Here is an 8,684-nt window from a genome sequence, read left to right on the forward strand (position 1 = left end):
ATCCGGGCCGAACAAACCGGGCAATTTTCTATAAAAACCTTGTTGTATCCGGGCATTTCATTTCTGAATTGATGACCAAAGATCAGGGCAATATCTGGGCGAATTTTGTCAAACCCAGAAATTACTCAACAAAAATCAAGATAAAAAAAAATTGAAAAAAAAATTATTTAATCAAAGTTCATAAACAGATTTTAAATCGTATTGTAGGCTTAAAAAAAAACTTTTTATGATTATTTTTGCAAAATCTTCTCAAAAATGTTGGTTTTGGTGGCTAAATAAAAAAAAATTAACCGCATTTTTTTGCATGATTTTCCAAATAAATTGAAAAAATCCGGGCATTTTCAATTAAATCCGGGCAACCAGGCTGGGCTGAACTGTTTCTAAATTTTGTGTCAAATATCCGGGCAAACCCGGATAAAACCGTACAAACTGGAAACCTTAGTTTAAGACCAATAAGTTCCTTATGCTTTGCGTGAAAGCAGATATGATTTCAATTTTCATTTTGATGCTCAAATTTTTAATACATAAAACTTGGAAAATACCGTGACAAGTGTTGTTTGGAATAAACGGTGAGTACAAAGCGCAAAAACAACGTGCTGATTTACATTCAAATTGTTTGAAGCGAAAATAAATGCATTGTTGATGTTAAATGGTACTCAAATTTCACGTTTTTTTTTTTCACAGACAACTGGCACTATTAAACAGATGTAAGAAAATATATAGAAACCAAAAGATCTTGCTTTGCTACATGCTTATCAGAAGATTGTTTTGTAGTCAAAAAGGATATTCAGAAAACAAAAAATATGTCTGCAGGTATCTCTTACACAGTAAATTTTTGCCTCGAAAAATTGTTGGAAACTTTCAGCAATCCAAAATTTTGCTGGAAACCAGTAAACATTCTCCGTCGTCTTGCTGATTTTTCCAGCACTTGATCTGCATTGCTGAAAACCACCAATCGGTCTGCCAAACTCGAATTTGTTTTTGTATTTGCTAATTAAAAAATGAACAAAGTTCGATTTTTTTAAATATAGCTGGATTTCTAGCAATCGAGTTTCCTGATCATTTTCAGCAATTCACATTGCTGGAAGTCAGCGGGACAAGGGAAACATTTTGCTGACTCCAAAAAAAAAAATGCTGTGTATGAAGCTGTCATAATAAATAAATAAAAATAATTACTAAACAAATAAGTAGCTGTATTTTAGAAATGCTAAAATCATGAAATGCACCGAGAGAGTATTACAGAGTTTATCCCGGGAATTCCGATCGATTAAAAAATCCCGGGAATTCCGATCGATTAAAAAATCTCAGGAATTCCCGATTATCCCACATTAATTGGAAAAATTGGTCGACTCAGTAAGCAAAATTATTGTTCTATATTAATATATGGTTTAGACTCAAATATATTTTTCCCTTAAAAATGGTCAAAACATTGAACTTCAAAAAAAAAATTTCGTAGATTATCCAAGATTAAAAAGTGAAAAACGATATTCATCTTTAAGACTAAGCAATTCCAATAAAGAAGCACTATGAGAAGGATTGAAATGAATACTTCATGTTGCAACATTCATCATTTAGGATATCTGTTTCGTAAACTCAGTACTAACAGACTTTGTGTTATTAATCCATATTTTAAGTATTAAGTAGTTACAATTAAATTTCTGCTATTTAAACAAACAGTTTTTTTTAATTTACTGCATCAGCAATTGCTGAAGCAATAAAATAAAATAATGCAGAAAAATATAATACATGAATGAACAAATTTTAAAAAAAAGTGAACTAGAAGTAAGCAAACTATTGTAAAAAAAAAAAAGAGTTTGGCTCCTTAAAGCCTAAAGGTATGAGCCGTTTCAAATAAAGAATTTACAAAAAAAAAAATGAATGAACAAACATTGTTTTAAATCCCTAAAGACCAGAAAAAGGAAATTGCTTGCTACACCAATTTCAAGAAAAGGTTATGCATTTAAGGATTGTTGTATTTATCTTTCAAATAATGATTTCGATAATATACCGTTTAATGTTTCAATCGTCTACTGTATGAATTAAGAACAAAGTTAAATTAATTTTGTGGGTGAAAATAACTTTGTTAACCAACACTTATTATTCAAATATTTATGCCAAGAAACTTTTTTTCAATAGTTTAAGTTGTTTGTACATTTAATTTTTTTCTTTTAATATTTTGCCAATGATCTTCTACTTCGATGATACGGCGTTTAAAAGATAAAAAAAATCATCAATTATGAATTAAATCACTTGGAACTGGGATTCAAAACATATGCCCAAATTCAAATCGAAATAAAATTAGGAAAAATAAGGAATAACACTTGAAAAAAAATTGTGAGTTTTTAGCCAATTCTATCTTTATAGCACTGAAGGGCATTTCTTCTTTTAAAAAGATTTGATTTTATTATCACCTTTGTTGAAGGCAACAATGCGTTTAGACTAAGTCTTAAAAAAACTTGTTCAGCCAAAGAAACTTGAGGTCATCAAGACAGCTGATTCTCACTAATCACTAATCGTACTTCCACAGCCAGAACTTATGTCTGAGTCCCAAAGAATAATAAGAGTACGTTATTATTCTTCTTGTCTTTGTTTATGCCTTTCATCATTTTAACACAACAACAATAAAATGATCCATTCCTGTACTTTGAAATTTGAATGTTTGTGTTGGAATATTTGATTATTTGTGTTGAAGTATTTTAACGAAGAATTTTAACTTATTTTAGGACTGTAAATTGCATTCATATAAAAACAGTTTTAAAAATTTTAGAATGAGATGTCACACTAACGCCACTTTGTAAATGATAGTATGTGGTAACAATTGGAAGCTTTTTGGGCTTTGAGTAGTGTGGAAACACACCTTTCGACATGCAACCTGACTTGTGTAGAAGTTCTAACACAAGATGACGGTGAAATTTTCCAACGTCATTTTTCGATCCTTGCTCCGAATATTCAAAACATTAGAATTTTCAAAATTGGCACGGAAACTACTTGTCATTAATAGAATTGTCTAATTAGTTAATTAAATGTATAAATAAACAAAAATGACTTATCTTGAACATCTCTCCGATCAAACCACTTGTTTTGGCTCATCACTGTTTTCGTTGGATGGTCCTGGAAGGCGTAGTACTAGCCCCTTTCTCCGCAGACATAGTTGAATTTAAGGAAATTCCATGCTTGAAAAAGTATTTTCCCAATATTTTCACTTCTCATTCCATTTTAAACATATTGGGAATGAGGTCATCAAGACAGCTGTTTCTGGCTTAAAACTTCAAATAATAAAATTTTGTAAATTTTTAAAGCAGGAAATTTCATTTTGATAAATTCCTCAGTGTTTGCCATAAATTAACATAGTTTTGTTCTATGAGCTTTTGCAAATAACCAATAGGCTCCAGTTTTTTTTGTTTTCATTTCAACAGATTTGCAAAACAGTTATTTTTATTCATTCTCTTTTCGTAACGATAATATTCACATGCTTTGGGTCGTCTCAGAAAATAACTACCTGTTTTCCATCAATCGAGAATGACGTTTTAATTTTTATAGAAAATGTAAACACGCAGCTAATTATCTTATTGACATCTTATCGATTTCCTACACGAAACGATGGGTATGGAGTTGAAAAACTCTTTTCATGGGGGCTGTCTTCAATCATCTAGATCACCCATTTCAACCTACCTCATCAAAGCGACCATCAACGGGAAAACAATTTAACACTTCATGTAGTCCACTTCATCAGCTTGACCAGCTATTAACCATCCTTCCCCGCACTTTTGCTTGATGCCTGATGATGGTGTGGTTCATGTAATGTTTAGGTTTACGTTTCCTTCCTTCCTTCTGTTCCGACCAATTAGCTTAGATCACAACACTTCACTTGATATTCCAACCGCAGAGCCGGAGCAGTTTCAAACGGCTAAACCACAGCTCAAAGTCTTGAGCAGCACTTGAGCCTTGCCCAGATCGACTTTATTAAATGGGCTTAACCACGACGAAATGACACACGTTGGACACACCGTTGCTGCTGGGGAAGTTTATTGGACTTTTCTGGTCATTTACCGGAGTCTCGGCCGGAGTTGCGTTTAGGCGCGACAATTGATTTAACGATCATCGGTTAGAAAACACCCATGATCAAGACGAAAGAAACGAATAAAAACAACCGAAAATTTCGCCAATCCACAGCTTTTCAAGGCAAACACTTTGACGCTACGCTTCGCTTCTTGATGGCTTTACACTTGTTCATTACTCCATTCACGGAGGCCACATTTATTTAATTGTACTCTTTTATTAACCTAATCACACCTTATTTGCTTTCTTTTCACTTCTTTTGCCCATGTTTTCACTTTGTGAATGGGAAAAAAGCAGAACGTCGTCGTCGTTTCACGCCCAAAACCGTCTGCGGAACAAAAGACTTGGTCTCCGGAGCTCGCGCAACAGATGCGATCGACTTAAGTCACCGACCATCGGCAGCAGTAGCAGCAGCAAGTCAGTAATATCTATCTGTCGGAACAAAGCAACTCCCCCGGCAGGTTGAAGTTTTTCACACAACTCTTGTTCTATATATCTTTTCTGCCCGTTTACGTTTTGCTAATGCCTTACACTTTTCACTTTTTCAATTGCGAGATCTCTTGTCGCTTTCGTTTGTTGGATTCTTTTTATCCGCGCAATCGCTCTTATCGCATCATTACTACTCGTAATCGATAACACTTAGCAACACTTAATATCTTGATAGCTTTGATTTTCCAGTAACAAAAAAAAAACTACACCAATATAGCCTCTAAAATTGTGCAAAGTTCAAACACTAATTTCCTGTGCTCACTCAACCTTTTCAGATGCAACGTTTTTTTTTCTTCTATTTTTAAGTCAGAGACTTGACCGTTAGTAGAAGCAGGAAACCCGAAAATTACCGGCAATTGCACTTTAAGGATTAATCCTCCGGACAACGGCACCGATTCACAGTTACCGTTCAGTAATTTGTAGCTCGAGCTAGACTCGAATCTAAGAAAAGACGACACCGGATCAGAAGGACGAAGAAAAGTCCGCCAAGGCCGCTGGTCAAACGGCGAATGCGAGCATCTTGGCGTGATGATTCCGTGAGTACCCCCTGATACTTCATCAAACCAACTAACCAACCAACCAAGCTAGCAGAGCAGAAAAGCCAGAAGCAGATGGCCAGCCACAATCGTCAGCCGAAGACGAAGAGGTGGCGAAGTAAAGTGGCAACAATTTCTTTCCCCCGAGAAGCGGTGCTCTTGGGAAGTTTTCTTCGCTTTACTTTGGAGCTGTGGCTGGGGTCTATCCGTCCGTAGGGCTGCTGCTCGATTCGAGCACCAGTCAGCTGCTCGCGATCAGAGAACATGAACAGGTGGAGAGAAAAATTTACAGGAGATCTTCCTTCTTCGAGGTCGAGAGAAAGAGATTCTTCGGACCACGTGCTTTTCGCTTTCCTGGTGGTGGGTGAGCTGATTGAGGTTCTACTAGAGCTCTAAGCCGACCTGGTGTTGACTTAACAAAACCAATTTATTTTCCTTCCAAGATCATTGTAGAGAAAAACCAATGCAATTAATATCACAAAATTGTTTTTAAATTTTAATTTTAGAATTTTATGAAAAAAAGCCATCAAGCCAACTTATACCAATTTAAAAAAATAAACATCAACATAAAATTTACACAGGAAGATAATTTGCCTTGAGTCAGACTAGTTAATTGTACATTCAGACTTCCTGGAGCCCTTTCATTCAACAAGATCATTTTTTTGCCTACATTCAGGGGTTTTGAATTTCGGTCTCCAAACATAATTCCGAAATTTAGGGTTGTGTCATTTAGAGATCCAAAGTCTGAACTTTGTACAAGAAATTTGTTTCATAGCATTTTTATAACATACTGGTAAGTTGAACAAAAAGTGAAATTTACTTAACAAACTGCGATTACTACTACACAGCAAGAAAAATTCGTGTAAATTTAGATCGAAAACGATGCACGAAAACGGAACATCGATTTCGATGTAAAATTCTATCACGGTTTATTTTTTTTCCAGGATGAAATTTTTGAGGCGTGTAAATTTAGATTGAAATCAATGCACGAGATCGGATCACAAAAGCCATCGTGTAAAAATACACTGGAACGTAAATTTTTAAATTTATTAGCGTAAATATTGATATTTTTGCTAAATATTCAGGTTTTTGCTTTTGTCTTTGAATGAATACGCCCACATTAGACTGCCCCAAATTTGTATGGGAAATTTAAAACCTGTGAAATGTTATACGCTGCAGGCTTAAATTGAACCTGGGCCTAGTACAAGATCTCATGCCAAATTTGGGCCAGATCGGACCACGGGAAGGAGTCGCCCAACGAGCCTGAAGTTTGTATGGGATTTTGAGACATTTTGCTCGAGAGGTCGCTCACATGAAAAACTAGTTTTTTGTCAATAACTTTTGTCTCCTTCGACCGATTTCTTTCAAAAAGGCGTTTTCTTAAAGCCTAAATAATGACAAATATTTCATCCGAAGATAGCATTTCAATTAAAGTTAAGATAAAAAAAAGTTATTAAGCTCCAAAAATTGGCTAACTTTTTTAAGGGTGATATTCATCACTGTTTTAATGAGGCGACTAAATGTCCGACCAGAACACTCAATGTGAAATGCATGCCGTTTCGTCAAATAATGACCGATTTTAAACATTGTTGTTGCGCTCGATTGCATTTTTTAATGTGTTTAAGATATTTGAGTTTGGATGATATTCACTTGATAATTCGGAAAAAAAGTAGGGGCGGAAAATGCTTGACAATTTAAAAAAATTGCATAAGCTTAGGAACATGATTTGTGATGCCAAAAAAAACCGTTTTTCATCAATAACGGTTTTTCTAAAAGCCTAAATTATGAAAAATATTTCATCCGAAGGCTGCGTTTCGATAAGAGTTAGGATAACATTTCGCAGGTTTCGAATTTTCTATAAAAATTTGGGGCAGTCTATTGTACAAATTTCCGCCTTTGGGCGGAGTTTATGTTTCATCTTTTCTACCTACATCGGGATCTTTTTTTTCTCAAAAAATCTAATCAGAATGGTTGTTACTCCAGACCCAACAGCCAACAATTTTTTTAGATCGAAAAAAACATGGACCAACGCTTTATGATGCCGATAAAATGAAAATTTTTCGAAAAAAGGTCCATTTACATTTTTCTCACATTTTCCATCCAAAAAGAGCAATTCCTCAAAAAGTCCTTTTTTCCCCTAAACCGAGGTTTCGAACATACGAAAGGTGGTGGCAGAGGAGCGTTTTACGCGTGAATACTGTTTAGCAACGTTTTTCTATCACCTTTCGCCAAAAAGTGTTTTAGATACTATAGAAATTTTGCAGAAACTGTTATGCGTAAAGTGTTGTGGTGTGGTATATCCTTCCTACGTCGTTCCTACTTTTAATCTTAACTCTTATCGAATTGCAGTCTTCGGATGAAATATTTTTCATAATTTGAATTTTAGAAAAACGTTTTTGAAAGGAATCGGCCGATGGGAACCAAAATTATTGATGAAAAACGGTTTTTTGGCATCACAAATCGTTCTGTCATGTTCCTAAGCCCCTGTGGTTATGCAATTTTTTTAATTTGTCAAGCATTTTTCCGCCCCTACTTTTTTTCGAACTATCATGTGAATATCATCCAAACTCATATATCAGAAAAACATTAAAAATTGCAATCGAGCGCAACAACAATTTTTAAAATCGGTCATTATTTGACGAAACGGCATGCATTTCACATTGAGTGTTCTGGCCGGACATTTAGTCGCCTCATTAAAACAGTGATGAATATCACCCTTAAAAAAGTTGGAGCTTAATGGACTTAATAACTATTTTATCTTAACTTTAATTGAAATGCTATCTTCGGATGAAATATTTGTCATTATTTAGGCTTTAAGAAAACTTGTTTTTGAAAGAAATCGGTCGAAGGAGACAAAAGTTATTGATGAAAAACTAGCTTTTCATGTTCCTCTCGAACAAAATGTCTCAAAATCCCATACAAACTTCAGGCTGTTGAGCGACCCCTTCCCGTGGTCCGATCTGGCCCAAAATTGGCATGAGTTCTTATACTATGCCCAGGATCAATTTAAGCCTGCAGCGTATAACTTTTTCAAAAGTCAGGTCATTTGGAGCAGTCTAGCCCACATGTATTATTTTTAATTCACATTTATTTACAAAACTGAAAATTAAAACACCATCACGGAAAGCGTCAAGCTGGAATTCTTGTTGCATCCGGATTCCCAGCACGGGGATGTTTTTACTGCATTCCAGCATCATCAGTATCCTCGAATGGTTCCGGAAAATCATGATCTTTCGCTTAGCACTTGTACACTTGAATTGATCTGACAAAAGTTTATTCGGATAAAAACTGTCCGGATATCAGCCTCTGCGAAAAAATCTGACCTTGCTGTAATGGAGAAAAAACTAGTCAGTTTCAACCGCATTCTTCATTTCACTTATACTTACGACTTTAAAAGACTCTAGAAGTGCTGCTGTAGGTAGCCTTTGATCGACTCGTTTTCGAATAATTTTTCGAATTGTTTACTTTGTGCGCAAACTAACGAAATATAAAAAGGCAGAAGTTAAATATTTGCATTCAATTTTAAATCAAACAGATCTAACTTTACACTGTTTGTGACATAAATTTCATTGACCGGTTGATTTTTGCATGACGCAATGT

The 8,684-nt window shown here is 35.0% G+C and overlaps 1 protein-coding gene across 2 annotated transcripts in view; it reads right to left on the bottom strand.

Annotated features, from left to right (window-relative positions):
- The window catches only part of LOC129755719 (uncharacterized), a 228,192-nt gene extending 223,120 nt beyond the window's left edge, over positions 1 to 5,072 (bottom strand). For both annotated transcript variants that reach the window (XM_055752343.1, XM_055752341.1), the window contains exon 1: positions 3,673 to 5,072. The gene's annotated coding sequence lies outside the window, so the exon portion shown is untranslated. The remainder of the gene's footprint in view (positions 1 to 3,672) is intronic.
- Positions 5,073 to 8,684: the final 3,612 nt, after the last annotated feature.

The sequence above is a fragment of the Uranotaenia lowii genome, chromosome 3 (assembly GCF_029784155.1).
Source record: "Uranotaenia lowii strain MFRU-FL chromosome 3, ASM2978415v1, whole genome shotgun sequence".
NCBI classification, from domain to species: Eukaryota; Metazoa; Arthropoda; class Insecta; order Diptera; family Culicidae; genus Uranotaenia; species Uranotaenia lowii.